The following is a 19,761-nucleotide window of genomic DNA, read 5'->3' as shown; positions in this document are numbered from 1 at the left end:
TGGCTGCTGATTGGCTAATTGGGTGCTGAAACAGAGAGCTCTCACTGGCAGGGATGCAGATCTCGTTCTCTTTATGTCCTGCTTCTGCCTCAAACAGTAGGCTTTCAAGGTGACTTTTTGTAGTTTGATTTATTGATTATTAATGTGTTTCTTTTTTTTTTCTCCTTTTCTTTCTCAATCTGTATTTTTCTTGCTAACACACTTCGATAACATTCTGTGATCTCAGTTAGGTCACCATACTATGATGTCACCAGATAGAGCAGAGAGTTGACTTGTCTCTTACAAAAACGTGCTAATGTAGCCAGTGTTGTGTATGTTACTCAAAAAAAGTAATTAACTACAAAATAATAATTATTTCTCTAAAATTTTAATCAGATTACTGACTTTTTACTTATTACTTAATTGAAAAAGTATTCACATTACTAATTAGTAGGTTAGTATTTTTTCCGCTCAACAAATTCAAAATAATGTCTCTATTTCCTCCTTGTTCATTGACTCCTTAGGGGTGCACGCTCTTCATATATTCAATATTAATTTAATTCATGTTTTAAATGTATTCTACATAAATAATATTTTAGAAATACTGTATGTGTAACCCGAGTAATGTACTTAAAAGTAATTAACCTAACTGAAAGTCAGTAACTCTCTGATTGCAAGAATTTGAAATGTGATGCGCTTCACTACTTTTTTACTAAAAAAAGTAATTATATTACAGTAATTAATGACTATAATTAGATTACACATGGTTTCTGCCAAAATACAATTGTTACTACAGTTATTGTTACTGCAATCAAACTATATTAGCCACTATCATAAAACAAAAGCTTAAGCTTAAAGCTGAATTGTGTAATATCTGTGCCACTAACGTCACCAAACAGAATGAGAAAATAATGATTGTTTTAAAAAAGTTTTAACGTACACTTCCCCCGTCTTTAATTTTTCAGCAAATAGATAGCCCTGCCGAAAATTCACGCCATTGGTTATACTTACACATTATTCTGGTACAACTTACCTTCTTTTAAGTCTTTTCTTATAAAGCTGGGATAGGAGAAAATATTTTATTACATAGAAAAAATACACACTTCATCCTGTGCAAAATGACAAAGATTCTAAAAGCTGTTTGCACCATTCACAGGAGATCCCTTATTCATTTACTATGATTTTACAGCAGTAAGAATAGCTGAAAATTAAGTGCTTTCATCAAATTGTACCAAAATGTGTGGGGATAAATGGATGAAACTTTTATACCACAATGTGTGAGCTCTACTGCTATGAATTATTCTCCATTTGCAGTGATGTAACATTTCATACTCCTTATATAATCAAATAATGGTGAGACACTATTTTTTGAATTTTTGAAGGTGGATCAGGATTATGGGATGACGAAATGCAGAGGAATGTTTGCAGAACAAGAGGGATACATTATTGGAGTAGGTCAGTGATATTGGTGGATTATATAATATTTGTGATGAGATCACTGAGAGAGAGTTAGGTTGGTATGTAATTGCATTTTTGGTGTGTGTGTGTGTGTGTGTGTGTGTGTGTGTGTGTGGGGGGGGGGCTCAACAGTCTCATTTCTTTCCGTCAGTAGTATGCACTCACTCACCCCAGGTATAAATAATACAAATGAACACTGTATTTATTCTAATGCATTATGTAAGTCATCATCTGTGGAAGGTGAAAGGATTTGCTCATAGCTATGATGCGGATAGCTGAGGATATCTGTGTTTGTGTAGTGTTGTCATCCTGTATCTCCCCTGTTCTTCGCCTTCTCTGAATATCTTAAAATAAAAGTCTTGCATTATTCTTGCCATGAGCACAACCAATTCTAGAAAGCAGAAAATATAAAAGAGTGAGGGGTAGAAGTAACAAAAGAAACCACCATTGAAAAGAAAGAGTAAGGTTTTTTCTTTTTCTTTTTTTAAAAAAGCACAAACGGTGGAAAACGATGCTCTAAAGAATTTCTGTGCTTTATACTGAGATCTGATGGCTTTTGACAATAATGCCCCCCTCCTCCTTCCTCTATCCAGATGCCTCTACCCCTGGGGGGAGATCTTGGGGGCCCATGGTGCTCCGCTCCTGGGAACTACTGTGGGTGATTGGCCCCCCACCTCACCCACCTACGACGCTCACTCGAACAGAGCACTGTGTGTAGAGCAGAGGCGAGCGGGCCGACCTCAGGGCCCCTAATAAGCAACAGCAGCCATGGAGCCACTGAAGAGACTAAAATCCAGCAACAATGATTGTGTAATGATATGGAAATGACAGCAAAACCTGAGCTCAGCTACCAAAGCACCAGTGCCATGAGGGAAAGGGTTGTCCAAACTCATTAGGATTTTTTTTAACACCCGAACTGCATGAGTCTAGTCTCTCCTTTCTTAATCCTAGTCACTTGGCCATTTCTGATCAGAGTGATTTTATAATATACAGCAGACAATATTTTTGGACACTTAAGTCACACTTAAAATGTAATTGCATTAGATAACAAAATATCAAAGTGGTATCTGTAAACAAATGATGATAGAACTTCAGAAATAGCTTCATTTTATGGGTCATTTTTGTTATAAATTTTCACCAACTGGTCTCAATGTCATTTTTAGTGGTGTATGAAGTCAGTTCCCCTCAAGTTCACATAGGTGTCCTAGCAGGTGTAGTTCATCACATTAACTTTGGACATGTTCCTCTAATTTTAACAACCAGAAAGTGTGTTTTTCTAAACAATATACAGCCTGATCTTAGAATCACATTACTATACCTAAATTTTTGCAGAATTATTTATATTTAGCTCGTTGTAGGTATCAAAGCAGTTTCCTGGTGAGATAAACACTAGAGGCACTTATACAACAATGACTTTTATTCACCTTCACACAAATCACAAATAAAACTTCAGATTACAAGTTAAACACTTTTTGGCCTGTTCCTCACGCAATGCTATCTTTTGACATCTTAACTCTTTTACTCTAGCGCATGACTTGTAAATCAATAGATTTTACGCTCGCATAAAATAACCAACTGCATGTTCAAGCTTGTTCAGTTGCAATCAAACTGCATGTTAGCTCAACTGGTGGAGTGTTGCACTTGCGATGCAAAGGGTTGAGGTTTGAGTCCCGAAGAGCATGTGAGTCGACACGTGAACCGAATGTGTCCCAGAAGCACCACAAAATGACGTGGTTGCAACAGTGATTGCGTTTTTCATCTCACCTTTGCTTTTTATGACACTGACAGATAGGTGTAGGTTTATGGTTTAGAATAGGGAGGTAGGTTTTGTTGATTTAATACTCTATAGAACATTAAACTTGAGGGTGCTTTCTCACTTGGTTTGATTGCTTGGACCGAATCCGAGTTCATTTTCTCCCCCTCCCACTGCCCCGTTGGTCTCTATTCACATCATATTATTTGGGTCAGAACCGGTCTGATTACGTAAGTACAAGCGGCAGCTGTTTACCACTGTAACAACTTGAAGACGTCACTATGTTAAGTGAAGTATTAAAGTTTGTCTCTTTGGATTTACCCCGAAAACTTGCCATGCATGTGCAATGATGAGAATAATGTTAGTATTTGTTTGCCGTGAGCACATGGATGTGTTGCAAGAGATGTGAAGATTGTGAGATGCTCTCTGATTGGAATTTATATAGAGTCAAGCAGGTATGAGAATGCATTATACCACAATAATTGCGATCGCGAACATGCAAAGACACTAATTATACGTCAGTATGCGGTTCACTTCTGCGATTTGGTACGATTGCCTTCATATCAGCAGCGAACCATACCAGAGTTCACATGAATCGTCCCAAGACCACCTTTTCAAGCGGACCCGGATGTGGTTTGTGGTAGAGCACCCGAGTTCGGAAAATTATGTTCACATCGTCGAAATGAACCGAACTTTTACGTCATTCGAAACCGGGTGCGCACCAAAAGGGCTAGTGTGAAAGCACCCTGAAAACCTAATCTGTTTTAACGCAGAGATTTTACCTCAGAACTGCCGTGATGTGTGTAAGGAACCACATACTGTAATATCATTGTGCAAAAATGTCACCTAATTTTTTGAGCTCATGCTGACAATATGTATTGTTTTACAATTTAAAACCTAACAATCTTTTAATTGTTTTGCTTAATGTATGCTTGTGCTAACTTTCTTTAAAATAAACAGCATTGGGTGTAATATTTGTTCTAATTTGGTTTGTTTTGTTATAATGCAATGACATTTACATGAGTGTCCACATTTTTTAGGGGCCACTGTTTGTACGGTTCAGAAGGAATCAGCCCTATAGTGTGTGACTGGACAGTGAAAATACTCAAGCTCGCCTGGGCCCCTTATCATGTACAGCACACAAATTACGCAAAGCAGCATCCATCTGCCACACAAATAGAGCTCCAGCTTGGACCAGCACTCTGCCATTGTTCTTCCACCCATCCTGGCTGTCCACTGCCCCTCCCAGGGTAATTCATGTGCCCCGCTATTCTGCTCACCCTTCACTGGCCATTCACTTAAACCTGAAACATTTCCATTGGCACAAAGGCTTCAAACATGGCCATGACAAAGGAAAGGATTTCTGCCTTTCCATTCTTTTCCTCCTCTCTGTCTTTCTCCTTTCTTTAACGCATTGTGTTCTTTAATTGGTTGTGCTTGGTAATTTTGTCTCTTGTCTTCTCCCATACTGAGTGATTGTGCGGGGACGGACGTTCGCTTTGACTGGATCGGACAGGAGCACACTCCCTCCCGTATGCTGGGTGCCGTCTACCTTTGTGAGGTACGAGGAGTTCGGTTTGGGCTCTGTGTGTGGTAAGGTTTGGGAATTCTGCATGGATGCCGTGGGAATGCAGAGGAAACGGTCCTCCTCATGCTGCTGAGATGACCCCCATCTTGATGAATGAATTCATATCTCCGGTCCTTGCTAATGATTAATGATTCTTGGCGCTTTGGGACTGGATCCATTGAAAAGCCCAGCAGTGAGCCTGTACTGTACATTTTCTTTGTTTACAAGACCTTTCAATGTGTGTGTCATAACATGCTTTTTTATTAACTCCATACTGCAGGGCTAGGTATTTCAGCCTCAAGGTTAACAGTCTAGGATATAGAGGGAGAGAGGAGAGTAAGAACTAAGGCTTTGTCCATACGCAAGAGAAAGTGTGTGTATGTGTGCTTGAATGCATGTGTGTGCATTTGAGACACACACCGAGAGAGCTGGATGTGTAGATAAAGGTTGGGGTAGGTTATTACCTGCAGTCAGACATAAGCTCATCTCAGCCAACCCTGCAGTGCCTCTTTATTGTACAGCTCTGTTGTTGTGTAATACACTCAGAGCTGAGTTGGAATTCTTTGTTCACTGCACCTGGGATACCACAGCCCCTGAGCAAGGCTTTGTTCTGCACATTAGGAATTTGCAAAACCTATACATGTTTTACAACATATAAAACTTAAATGAATTCATAACCTTCTTGAAATTATGACATCCATAATTTTTCCACTATTAAATATCCATAATTGACCAGCTCATAAAGAAGATTTAGACTATAAAAATAGTTATTGTCTGTGTATGCATGTGTATATTTACAGTATATACTGTAAATAGTATATGCAAAAATACAATATAATTTTTTTTATTATCTAAATATTCTTTATGAGTTGCTTGGGCATCACATGAATTTTGCTTTCAATGTTAAATCATCAGAAATATGTGTAATTATATTGGACATTCTGGGTTGTGTCTGTGGCAAGGCACATTTGTTATTGTACAATCTATATGAGACATGTAAGGGTTATTAATTAAAATAATTTGTTTGTGATGGTTTTTGTCATCCCTAAAGACATACATTTGTCAACTTGACAACTAATTTAAAGATTCTTAAATGTATAAATCCGTTGTCCTAAAATGTATTTACATGCTTGAAACAATTACTTGGAAAATATGTCCCCAACCCCCACTATAATTTAAAATTTTTATACAAAAAATTGTAATTTGAAATTCTACATTTCTATGTCATTAGGGGAGTTAAAAATGCTTGCTAGTCTTTGTTATATAGAGCCGCTGTCTGTAACTTGAGCAGACTGCGTAAATCAATATTTATTTATATAGCATGAGCTGAATGTAAATGTATAAACGTGAGAGCATATGAAGCATTCCAGACACTTCGTGTTTCATGCATCCTCATAAAGCCCCGGAGTACCTCGTCTACCCTCTCACTGTCTCTCTTTCTGTCATTCTATCTATCTGTCTATCTCTCGCTTGCATAATGGCAGCCAGGAGTGTGTGTGCGTGCATGTGCGGGGCTGGATGTATAGTGAAAAGGGATGATCTCACTGTACAGCTCGTTGCTGAAAAGCAGCCAAGATTTCATCATTCCTTTCGCCCCATATGATCTGCAGTACCACTGTCTGCCTCATGGGGATGCCATAGACCTATGCTCAAACCATGATACACACACTCACTTTCCTGCAGCCCCCTTTATTTAAATAGACTGCAACCAGCTGAAAGTTCCAGACTGCCTTAGACAAAGAGAGAGAGAGAGAGAGAGAGAGAGAGAGAGAGAGAGAGAGAGAGAGAGAGAAAGGAGATGCTGTCAGACAGAAAGAGGTAGGGACTGCAGAGGTAGAGGTATGATGAAAGACAGGGAAGGGACATGAGAAAAGAGCAAGATAGAGTAGAAGAGTTAGTTAGGAGAGAGAGAGAGAGAGAGAGAGAGAGAGAGAGAGGTGTGGTGTGGTGGGCTGCATCACTAAAAGCCTGCTACATCAGTCTGCAGGGCTTTGCAGTTCAGGGATTTTAGTGTGAATCTGTGCACATATATATGTGTGTATGTCTTGCTTCAAGGTCATACAGCTCCCCCAGCTTGAAGGTTGAATTATGTAAGCCAGATATTACTGCCTCCAGACACTGTTTCTGTCCTCTTCTCATTTCTGTCTTGCTGGGATACCATATCTGATATTCATGTAGGCGCTTTGGTTCACTGATTCTGTTGTGATCTGTTCTGTTCACTGATTCACTGGATAGTCATGTGAGATAATACAGTCCGGACTCTTGCATTTTCTAGAAACGTATTGGTTTGAATGTACATGACATCCTCTGTCTTGGCTTTAATAAAATATATAAATAACTGAATGTCATTGTAGTATGATTTCTATTCTATTTTTAAAGAAACGATTGCTTTATCATCTATTACAATGATATAAATACGTTATAACTATGTAATAACACAAAGCTAAGAAAAAACCTAATACTACTTTTAACTAAGCAAACAGTCTAAATCTACTTTAATTAGTGAGTCAGACAAAGGGACAACATTTTTGGTACAGTGTTTGGCCAATATAAAACTAGTTGCTTCAGGCTGCTTTAAATGAATCTTCCGTATTAAATAAAAGTTAGGCATAATCAACAGTATTTTTGGCATAATATTGATTACCACATACCTATTTTCTTCTTGTCCCCTTTTAAAAAAACAAAACAAAAAGCAAAAGTTGTGGTTACATTAAGGCAATGGAAGTAATTAAGGCTAAACATTAAAATACACATTGTTTCAAAAGTAAACATTAGCCTATACAGTAAGTGTAAACATGACTATAGTGTGATAAAATTGCTTACTAACTGTAGCAGTGTAAAGTTATATCCAATATTACAAATGTGTTGCCATGAACAGATTTTATCACACTATAGTAATGTTAATATGTATAATGCTTACGTCTGTTGCTATACTTTTGAAATAATCAAAATCTAAAAAATCCAAAATATTTTCTGTGGTAATCAACATGGTTACAAATGCTGTTGATCCAGAAATATTCCTTTAAAAACAAATGTTATCGCAGATAGTTCTGAGGCAATTTCTCCTCTTGACCCGAGTGTGCAACATTTTGACCTGTCAAACTGTCTGGCAGGGGTGGCCCTTAAACCAGCGGGGTGTTCAAGAAACCCTCATGTCTCTGCACACTTCAAGCCTTTATTAGAGGAACAGGAAAGAAACAAGGGATCAAGAGAGGAAAAGGGGAACCTTCGCTCTTTAGGAGGTCACAGATTCAGGAGTGGAAGCCACAAACACACTCACACAAAGCAAAACCTATTAAATAAATCACAGAGACTCTTCGTTAAACCAGTGCTATGCAATTACCTCCACACGTTCTCTCCTGCTCCCACACACACCTGGTTCAGTGATTCAAAACCTGGCTAATCTGTCACCAAAACCCCACCCCTTCTTTCCCTACATCCAGCAAATATCTTATCTTTACATGGAGTGTCATTCTGAAATCCCTAAAGTCATTAACAAATAATTAATTAGCAGCCCTCCGAGGGTATGGATTAGGACCTATGCAATGATGCTTTGCAACACAGAAAAGGAGGGAATTGGAGGAAGAGCTTTACAAATCAGGTACAGTATTCAAGTCATCACCTCCAACATGAAGCCTGATTCATGCTTAAATCTCAAGCCCTGAAGCAGAGAAAATGTTTGCTTTTAGTGGTTTTCTTCTGTCATTTAACTAATGGCATAGCTTGATTTGTGTGAAAATATTACATTCTGAAATGGAGAAATTATTACACACACACACACACACACACACACACACACACACACACACACACACACATATATATATATATATATATATATATATATATATTCATTTAAAAGAAATGTTACAGTTCTGAAAGAGCTGTGGGTTAATATTTAAACAAATCCCTAATTAGACACATTGTTTAAATGAGGCAGAAAAGCAGCAGTAAAGGACCATTAAAGTTTACAAGTGACTGTTTAAAGCTATAGACGTCGTAAACGCACAGACACACCAACAGGCTTGGCTTCAGGGTCGTCAGGTTCACCCTTGACCTTAAGAACCTCACATATGATGATGAAGCCATTAGCTCCACGCCCCATCTCTCTCTCTCTCTCTCTTTCTCTCTCTCTCTCTCACACACATGCACACGCACACACGCACGCGCAGAGACCACTGAAGAAACTGTCCTTGTCTGTGCTGACAGGGACAGACTGGTTTTAGGGAACACAAGGACCTTTTCTGATGGCCCGGGTGGCTTATGGGCTGGTTAGGGATGAGAATCGTAAGGAATATAACGATTCTGATTCCTCTCGATGATTCCAGTTCCATTAACGTTTATTTTGAGGAAGAAATATTTGGAAACAAGAAATGCAATTCTTATTTATTCCCTATCGATTCAGTTCACTTGACATTTGAACACTATGGGGAAATTCCTTTTCAACGAGCTAGTTGAAGCTCTTGTATCATAATGCCAATCTTATGATTGACAATGGTGTTTGAGCCCCGCCCTTTTAGGACAGACACTGCGCAGGCCATCGGAAAGGTGATGGGTAATCTGGTGGTTTTGGACCGGCATGTCTGGTTAACGCTTACGGAGGTGCGTGATGCTGAAAAAGCCGCCCTACTCGACACCCCTGTCTCCCCTGATGGCCTTTTTGGAAACGCAGTGGAAGGCTTTTCTGAACAATTCATCGCTGTGCAAAAGTAGTCGCAAGCGATGAAGCACTTTTTGCCTAATATAAGCGTTCCCTCTCATCCGCCCCACTCACGCTCTGCTTCGAGCCAGCAATCGGCGAGACCACGTAAACCGTGGCCCAAACGGAATCCTTGCCCGCCTCAGCGTGAACCCGCGCCGAAGGGAAAATCCCCCCCCGGGCAGCAGGCACGTTCCTGACCAGCGCAACACCATGAAGAAAAGTCTGGAGTCTGCAGTTCTTCTTGGCCCAGATCCAAAGAAAGCCCGGCTCGACACACATGCTGTTCCACTTCCTGCAGTTCACCGGGACCGGAATGTTATACAAAATATTGTTCTTGTGTGTTGTTTGCAAATAAAGAATTTATTAAAAATGAAAAAAGAAAAGCGTTTTTTGCGATTGCACAAGACGCTTACACATTCTTAAAAAGATGGCTTAATTTCTCTTCACCTTTCTCACACCCCACGCACTATGCTCAACTGCTTCCCTATGGCGAGTGGCGCTCTATCTCTTATGAAGAGCAAACTTATGCACCCGCTGTCTCACCACACAAATGCGTGGCGAGCTGTCATGGGTGTGTCAGAGCTGGGTGCAAAAAAAAACAATCGAGCACGGTTATACACTCCAATTTGAATGCCAGCCACCTCGATTCAATGGCATTATACTGTCCATGGTTCCGTCACGAGACGTGCCGCTGTTACGGGCAGAGAATCACAGTCTCCTCACGAAAGACGTGATAGAGATTGTTCCAGACTGCCAAACTCACAAAGGATTTTACAGCCGCTATTTTCTTGTTCCGAAAAAAGATGCCATTCAAGATGTTAATCCAGAAACAGATCTTATCGCACATCCACCCACGGGACTAGTTTGTGTCAACAGATCTAAAGGACACGTACTTTCATATCCGAATTGTACTGCACCACAGGCTGTTCTTGAGATTCGCGTTTGAAGGGATGACATGTCAATTCAAAGTCCTTCCCTTCAGATTGTCTCTGGTCCCGCGCACGTTCACTAAATGTGTAGATGCGGCGCTCGCCCCTTTGAAGATGAACGGCGTGCACATTCTAAATTACCTCGATGATTGGCTATTACTGGTCCAATCAGAGGCTCTGCTATGCGAGCACAGGGACTTGATACTTCACTATTTGAACAGCCTGGGTCTCAATGTCAACTGGGCGAAAAGCACACTTTCTCCCAGCCAACAAATATCCTTTTCGGTGGTTTGACTCGACTCCATGAGCATGTGTGCGCACCTCATGAGCGAGCGCTTCCAGACCATTTACCAGTGTCTGTCTCAGTTCAAACTGGGGAAAGCATTTACACTGAAGTCTTTTCAGAAAATGCTGGGTTTTATGGCGGCAGCATCCGCTGTCATACCGTTAGGTCTTTTACACATGAGACCTCTCCAGTGCTGGCTCAAACACCATGTACCGAGTCACACCTGGTGTCGGGGTTGCATGCACATCACCATGGACAGCTCCAAACCTTTATCACCAGGGTGTGATGCTGGGTCAGGTTTTCAGATGAAAAGTGGTGACCACAGATGCGTACAACACGGGCTGGGGCGTGCTGTGCAATGGACGCCAGGGTGGCACTCAATTGCTACCAATGATGAGCCTGGCACAACGCCGCCTCGTGTGGAGTGCGCACCATCTCCTCTCCCTGCACGCAACATATGTTCAGGGTCATCTGAACTGCGGAACGGACATGCTGTCATGCCAGGGACCGATGGTGGGGGAATGGATATTTCATCCTCAGACAGTTCTGAGGATTTGGGAAATGTTCAGCAAAGTGGAAGTCGACCATTTTGCCTCTGCAGAGACAGCCCAATGCCCTCACATGTCCTAAGTCCCATGCTTGTGAGCCTGACTACAAAGTACAAGCGGACATTTTGTGCTTCAGACATGAGCGATATGTGAGATTCATCCAGATACGTGAGAAGATTCACTCGGACACCAGCGATTCACTAAGACGCGTGGAGAGATTGAATGGTGGATCCGTTTGGATATGGGAACAGACTACAAAAGGTTTACTGAACACTTCGGTTCGTGGTTTGTTGAGGTAAAGGAAACTGCCTGTCTTTGAACTTAAACTTTATTTCTGGTGATTTTCCTGCTCTTTTGTTCATTTGCTCTTGGGAACTGCATGTATTGAACCAGCGGATTTAAAACGAATGAACATTTTTTAATAATATTCTTGTCCAGTTGCATGGATGTAAACGATTCATCTGGATTTAACTGCGATTCGAACTGAAATAAAACCGTTGCCCCATCATTTGAACTATTCAATGCATTTAATTGCTGCGGAAGTACATATTCAACAGATTTGAGATATAAACAAAAACTGAAGTTTGTAAAGAAAAAAAATGAAAACAAAAGCTGTTTCTCTGTTTCTATTTTAATTGTTCATATATATTGCACTGCTATCATTGACTTATCAAGGGAACTTTCACATAAACTGGGAGTGGACACCTTGGCCCGCAAGTGGCCGGCAAAACACAATTATGCGTTTTCCCTGGTACGTCTCCTCCACTCTGTCATCAGCAAAGTCCGAGAAATCAAGGAACGGTTCTGTTGGTTGCGCCAAAATGGCCCAACCAGCCATGATTTCCAGAAATGATGGAGATATTAGGTGGCCCCCCATGGGAAATACAGCTGAGGAGGGATCTGCTTTCTCAAGCGCAGGGCACAATTTGGCATCCCCAGCTGGAGCTGTGGAACCTACACGTATGGCCCCAGAACGGAGCACAGCGAATGAGCCTGAATTGGCTCAGTCTGTAATGAACACCATTTTGCTGGCTAGAGCGGCGTCTATGAGATGCTTCTATGCACTAAAATGGCGTGTGTTTGCGGATTGGTGCTCTTCACGCAGCAAGGACCCAGTGAATCCATTTTATGTTTATGTAGCGACCATCTCAGCGTTTCAAGCCCCAGAGGCTGGCTCCTTTATAGGCAGACATGATCTGATCATAAAGTTCCTTAGGGGAGCGAGGCGCTTGAACCCCCCACACCCTGCTACATTTCCAGCATGGGACTTAAATCTGGTGCTGAGGGAGATATTGCAAAACTTGGCCGCAATACTGCTTCAGAGTTTTGAGGTACAAGCATATGTTCTTGTTCTTCATTTAGAAAATACTGAAGAAATGGTGTTTGATCACCCACTTATATAGGGCTAATGTGCATCTAAAAGGGTGGGGCTCAAACACCATTGCCAATCATAAGATTGGCGTTATAATACAAGGGCTTCAACAAGGTTGTGGAAAAGGAATTTCCCCATAGCGTTCAAATGCAATGTCTTGTTCCCTTCATCTCAGGGAACTGAAGTTACATGAGTAACCGGAGATGATTTTTGCCTTCAGCAGCCTGTTACCAATTGATGAGATCATTTCAGATATTATCAGACTTGCAAAAGGTGTTTTTAGAGAGACATTTTCATTAATATATTAATATAGTGTGTTAATTCTTTACTTTTAATAAAATACCACGAATTATAATAAAACTCATAAAGTGTATCTTTAACTACACATTGTCATATTAGCAATCATCCAGTAATTACTTTTATTTAAGTCTTAGTACACAGTTCTTGGTTCATTTGGACATGACGAAATAAATGACTAGCGCTTCAGTACATTTTTCATTCACGAAAAAGAACCGGCTGATAAGATTTTTGAGTTTTTGAGGTAGCTCTATATGTTTCACACTGTAGATTCAAAAGAACTTATTCATAAGAGTAATTCAGAAGAGTAATTCATTCAGGAATTGTAATAACTCTATAAAACAAAGATATTTGATTTATTGTGTAATTTAAATGTTGCCTTTGCAATGTATTTAAGACATTTCAAAATGAAAATCAATAGGCCTACAATATATATCAACTAGGCAATACAGCAGAATTATATGTATTATATACTGTACATGTGGTAGCTAATATAGTGGGGGATTATCTTTGGTGGTCTCCATCCCTGCTTGTTGAGCAGTAAGTTTTGTCCTCTTTGCCCACTCGTGTTTATTTAAACTGAAAGTGCGTTTGTGTTCCTGTCTCGTACCGATGACACTGGCCTGCTTGACCTTGACTCTGCCCAGTCGTCTTGCCAGCATGAGTGACATCATCACATGGTTGGATTACAAAGTTTCAGCAGCTGTCGCCCTTAAATCCTTTTAACCTCCCGTCTTCCCTCTCTTCCTCCTTTTTCTTCTTTCTCTCTCCCCTAGAGTGCTTTTGTTGGAGTTTGATAGTGGCGTTTGTCGTAGATATATGACAGCCTCACTAACTCTCCCATAAATCATTTGTTTCTGTTCAGATGACTTTGAAAAAACAACAACATACACACTCATCCATTCAGATACAGGTGTGTGTATGTATGTGTGTGAGAGTCTCTCAGCTGTGTTTACAATGAGGGCTGACCCTGGTGTCATGGCGATATTAGTACTCTAATGAACACTAATGAATCAGGTGGCTGACAATGTGAGCACCAGGAATCTTTTGTGTTGATGTCTCCTCAGTCATGATGAAGAGGTGTATGTGATACTGTGTGTGTGTATTGTGCCCAAAGCTATATGACCAAATCAATTTATCAAGAGATAAAAGAATAAGCGACACAGAGAAGAGTTCAGGAATAGATGGAGATTCAGAAGATAATTCGCTTGACTATGCTAAGCCTATGCTAATTCTCGGCACAGTAATTGCTCTGATGGATCATTTGAGGTTTTCTTTATTCTCTTTGTATGCAGCTCTGTGAAACAGTTTCCTTTGAGTATTCCTTTGTTCAGCCCCATTACTGAATATGTCTTCATTAGCAGTGGTACAGAATTTTACCTTCCCTCTATGTTACCATTTTATGTGGTCTGAATAAATATCAGAATTCTTTATATTCACCATCTGTAAAGCAACAGACTGATTGCACTGTGATTTCAGCAAGAGTAGATTGAAAGTTCTGCTGCTGAAATGTATCTGTGCTTACCGAAATTGCCCACAGTGGCCAAAGCTGGAAGTGTTGTTTGAACAAATGGGCACATGTGAGGAAATGTCCACAGAGTGGCGCCAAAAGCAAGTTTGATTTTTTTCTTGTAAATAATGTACAGTCAACAGGTAATGTACAGTAAATAATGTACAGTCAACAGGAATGCATATTTTATTACTTGTACAACCTAACCCAAACCCTAAACCTAATTGTCAGTGGAGTAAAAATGTAATCTTAGAGGGAAAATGCAACCTCCAAATTTGCACATTATTGATTATGTGAATGCGTTTACTTACTGGTTTCCACTGGACCAGGAACTGCATCTCTGAGGCTGCTCAAACAGAATAAGGTCAACACATTTTAATTTATGCAAAAGTGTCTGATGGTAGATGGCACCGGTCAGTAACATCGATTTCAGGGTACTGGAACATTTGGTAGCAACATGTCGATTTCCAATGTGATAATGTTGAAAGCAAACCTGATATTGGTATGGTAGAAATTTGCCTTGACACAAGATGATGATAATTAGGGTGATCACTCTGGGTTACACAAAGTGTGTATCTCTGTCCCAACAATTCGCTAAAATGTTTTAATGTGTGCCGGTTTCAGCTGTTAGGCTAACTGACTTAAAGTTGAAGTGTGTAATTTCTGTGCCATTAGCGTCATCAAACAGAATTTATTGGCCTTTTTTATCGTGTTATTGTGCCTTTAACTATGAGAGCTGAAGATGATGGTCCTCTGAAGCTTGACTCAACCACATCCACAGATTTTAAAGAAGGGTATTGAGAAGTAGATATTTGTGATACATATATCTGTCACATAAGACCCCTGGAGACTGGCCTCTTTTGGGTAAATGGATTGCTAATTACGAGAGTGCCCTAATCTGCATATTTTAATACTTTGGCAGAGGAGTCTGACAGAGGGTCAGACAGCACACAATTGTTTTAGGTTCCTATGGACAACCCTTAACATGAGTAGCAATTAACAAAACATTAATTTGAAATTATCAAAATTATAGTAATGACAGACTTGATATATGATAATCCCAGTTATTATGAAGTTCATCACTATACCTAAGTGATTTATTTTGATTATGGGTGTGTATGTTCCAATGTTATGTAACCTGTTGTACAATTTTGTCTGAGTAACCTCTGTATCACTTGTAGCTTAAGCAGAGTATTCACACAGCCTAATTATGTCAATGCACACCCTGCACACTCCCTCACTGTAACACTTTTCAATCTTATATCAGTACAATGGCTCAACAGAGGTACAAAGTAATTAGTGAACAAAGCATGAAGTAAATAATGAAACAATTTTATATTCTCAATGTGCAAGTGTGTGTTTGTGTGAGTCAGGGTAATGCCTTTGGTTTATTTACTGGGGTAATGATTTTTGCATGTTGGTGAGAGAGAATGATGAAGAATGTCTCAACTTTGTTTGTAGAGTTAAAGAAGAATATTACCAGATGCTGTACATTAGTGGTTATTGTCAAATACTAATTTGATGTTCTGATTTTTGCATACTGTGTAACAGGGAAGTATGCATATCCAGATGCATGTCCTTTCCTTTGAAGAGCCTTAGTAGTACCTGCCTCATCCAATTGATAGCTGTTACCTGTATGAACACAGGCACAGTCTCTCACAAACATTCAGAGATAATCGGCAGATCCTGTGGCTAAGAAATTAGTTCCACACAGATGAGCATTTTTTTGGGAGAGTCCTTTGGTTTTACATACATATTTATTTACCTGTTTGTTGAACTGTTGAATAAAAACAATATCACACTTGCTATCATGCTGTATTGTCCATCTATCAACATAGCTGTGATAACCTGTGGCACTTGGCCTGCAGCCTCATGACTACAGCCGAATATATATATATATATATTAGGCATGTAACGATACACAAATTTCACCATGATACGAGCACCCACAAATGTTTCACTCAAACTTATTCAAGGATTCATAATAAATGTCTTTTAAATCATAAATTCCACAAACATGTCTGACTTTGGAAATAAAAAGCAGGGCTCTAAGTAACTTAAACAATAGCACTCTGTATATTTTGTTTGATTGTTGAGAAAAATTAATATGAACTCTGGTTTCTTATGTTGTCGTTTTTTGAATAAGCCGTTTTTTGATAGTTATGGCTCATGTCATAACTATCAAAAAACAGCTTATTCAAAAAACGACAACATAAAAAACCAGTGAGTACAAGAGACTTATAATTTTCTGCTTTTGACTTAGAAATGATCAGTCTTGCTGTACATGTCACATTCAATGTCGGCTGGGAGAGGCAGCTGTTAAACTTACTGCTGCTGTTTCTGCCTCACAAATCCACCGATTTGCACAGTGACGTCGGCATAAATAAAGTGACATGTTTGATGTACTGTAGCACCAGGACATCACACTGTTTTTTGGCAAATTCGACAAGCCGTACCGCTACAGTACAATCTACTTGCCATTTGCCATGGATCTTCTCCCCTATGTACTGTAAGTGTTTTGCTCTATTTTCCTGTGAGTGCTCAGCGCCGCCTCTCTGGGTAGGAGACTGTTCTTCAGCTCTCAATATTGCACTGCTTGGTTTTAATTACACTATAATGTGTTTGTTTATGTATCGTACGATACAAATGGTATTGTAAAGTGAGCGTCGTATTGTACGATACAATACGATACGATATTTTTTACACCCCTAATATATATATATATATATATATATATATGAGAGAGAGAGAGAGAGAGAGAGAGAGAGAGAGAGAGAGAGAGATAGATCTCCTTGTATGGTAACTATGGTAAGGATATATAAAAAAGTGGTATATAGTTAGAATTCTGTATTCCACCTAAATATATTTTGTCGTGGTGTGGTCTGTCTGTTGGCACTTGTTGTGGCAAACCCACTGGAAGTAAGTTATATTTTAAGAGGTCTGTCAGAGTCACCTTGTACTTCAAGTGCCCCTCTGTGCTTTATACAGCAGCTGTTCCTTATAGATTTGCCACTACTGCTACACATACACACACACAAGCATACACACAAAATGAAACTGATCTGCTACCCTGGGCATCCTGCCAATACCATCCCCCCTCCCCAATACCACTTCAGAACACACACACACAGACATCACAGCCAGAACCAACATAACATTCCACTGGGCCAATGTTTAATTTTAATCCCATAATAAGACCCTCAGCTGTCCAAGAAAAGAAAGAGGACTTTCCTCTGTTGAAGTCTAACACTTTAGTCTTCTTCTCCTCTTATTCTCTTCCTTTGCATTCTACCTTTGTTCTCCTCTCTTTGTTTTAATTATAAAAGAAAGATGCATTTGGCCCTCTCAAGTTGGCTATTGTCCTCTGTTGGTTGAAGTCTCTCTCTCTGTTTCTCGGTCTGTCCTTACCTCTCGCTTCAAATAACTCATAGAAACTCATGTCATTTGTTCAAGACCACACACACAGACATGAATGCTAATATAAGCAGACACACCCTTGCGTTCCACATTAGCATTTAACATATAAGCCTATCTTAGCCTGGCTCTTAGAATAGTCCACAATAAAACAAAGGATTTAAGATGAAAACACTCATGATAACAGATTCAGAATACAGTAGGAATGCACAAAGCTAAGCTAATAATATTCTGTCTGCTATCCCGTCATTTGGTCAGTGTGTCAGGACCTCTCAGGGCACTAATACACTAATGCCAACTAAAGCACTAAAGAGTAGTACTAAAGATGCCTGATATCAGTCTTATTTGTGTAATCTGTATAATAAGATTACAATCTGCAAAGCATTATAACTGAGACCTGGTAGCATTTTCCTAGTCTCGAATAATCAGACCTTTGACTAAACGGCATAAGGTCTGGTGCACAGTGCACCTTATTCTGGCCTACTTAGACAGGAAGAGACCAACTGACTGTACACCTAAACAGCCTTCGTTATTACATGCTGTTTATGGGTGTGTAAATCTGAAATTGATGCACCACAACATTAGACTGGCACAGAAACATTCAGAAAATGTGTGTAGACTTGAAGAGCCTCAGTAGTACCTGTCTTATCCAATTAATACTGTAGCTGTTACCTGTATGAACACAGAAACAATTTCTCTCTCTCTCTCTCTCTCTCTCTCTCTCTCTCTCTCTCTATCTCTCACTATATATATATAAAGTTGGAATAATGTACAGATTTAATTAACCAAAGTGGCATTCAACTGATCACAAAGTATAGTCAGGACAATACTGATGTAAAAAACAGCACCATCACAATTTGAAAAAAATTATATTTGATCAAATCTAGACAGGCCCCATTTCCAGCAGCCATCACTCCAACACCTTATCCTTGAGTAATCATGCTAAATTGCTAATTTGGTACTAGAAAATCACTTGCCATTATATTAAACACAGTTGAAAGCTATTTGGTTTGTTAAATGAAGCTTAACATTGTCTTTGTGTTTGTTTTTGAGTTGCCACAATATGTAATAGACTGGCATGTCTTAAGGTCAATATTAGGTCAAAAATGGCAAAAAAAAAGAAAAAAAGAAACAGCTTTCTCTAGAAGCTCATGAGTCAATCATTGTTTTGAGGAATGAAGGCTATACAATGCTTGTAATTGCCAAAAAACTGAAGATTTCATACAAAGGTGTACACTACACTCTTCAAAGACAAAAGACAACTGGCTCTAACAAGGACAGAAGGAGATGTGGAAGGCCCATATGTACAACTAAACAAGAGGATAAGTACATCAGAGTCTTTAGTTTGAGAAATATATGCCTCACATGTCCTCAGCTGACAGCTTCATTGAATTCTACCCGCTCAACACCAGTTTCATGTACAACAGTAAAGAGAAGACTCAGGGGTGCAGGCCTTATGGGAAGAATTGCAAAGAAAAAGCCACTTTTGAAACAGAAAAAAACAAAAAAAGAAAAGGTTAGACTGGGCAAAGAAACACAGACATTGGACAACAGATAATTGGAAAAGAGTGTTATGGATCTTAACCCCATTGAGCTTTTGTGGGATCAGCTAGACTGTAAGGTGCGTGAGAAGTGCCCGACAAGACAGCCACATCTATGGAAAGTGCTACAGGAAGTGTGGGGTGAAATGTCATCTGAGTATCTGGACAAACTGACAGCTAGAATGCCAAGGATCTGCAAAGCTGTTATTGCTGCATGTGGAGGATTTTTTTGATGAGAACTCTTTGAAGTAGTTTAAGAAGTTCTGAATTTTGTTTTTTTTTCAAATTGTAATAGTAAATTTTCACGTTATTAATGTCCTATAATGACTATACATTGGGATCAGTTGAATGCCACTTTATAAAAGTACCAATTTCTTTCCGTAAGAGCAAAATCTGTACATTATT

Source organism: Myxocyprinus asiaticus, chromosome 19 (genome assembly GCF_019703515.2).
Source record: "Myxocyprinus asiaticus isolate MX2 ecotype Aquarium Trade chromosome 19, UBuf_Myxa_2, whole genome shotgun sequence".
Taxonomy (NCBI): domain Eukaryota; kingdom Metazoa; phylum Chordata; class Actinopteri; order Cypriniformes; family Catostomidae; genus Myxocyprinus; species Myxocyprinus asiaticus.
Note: the sequence above shows the minus strand (reverse complement) of the source record.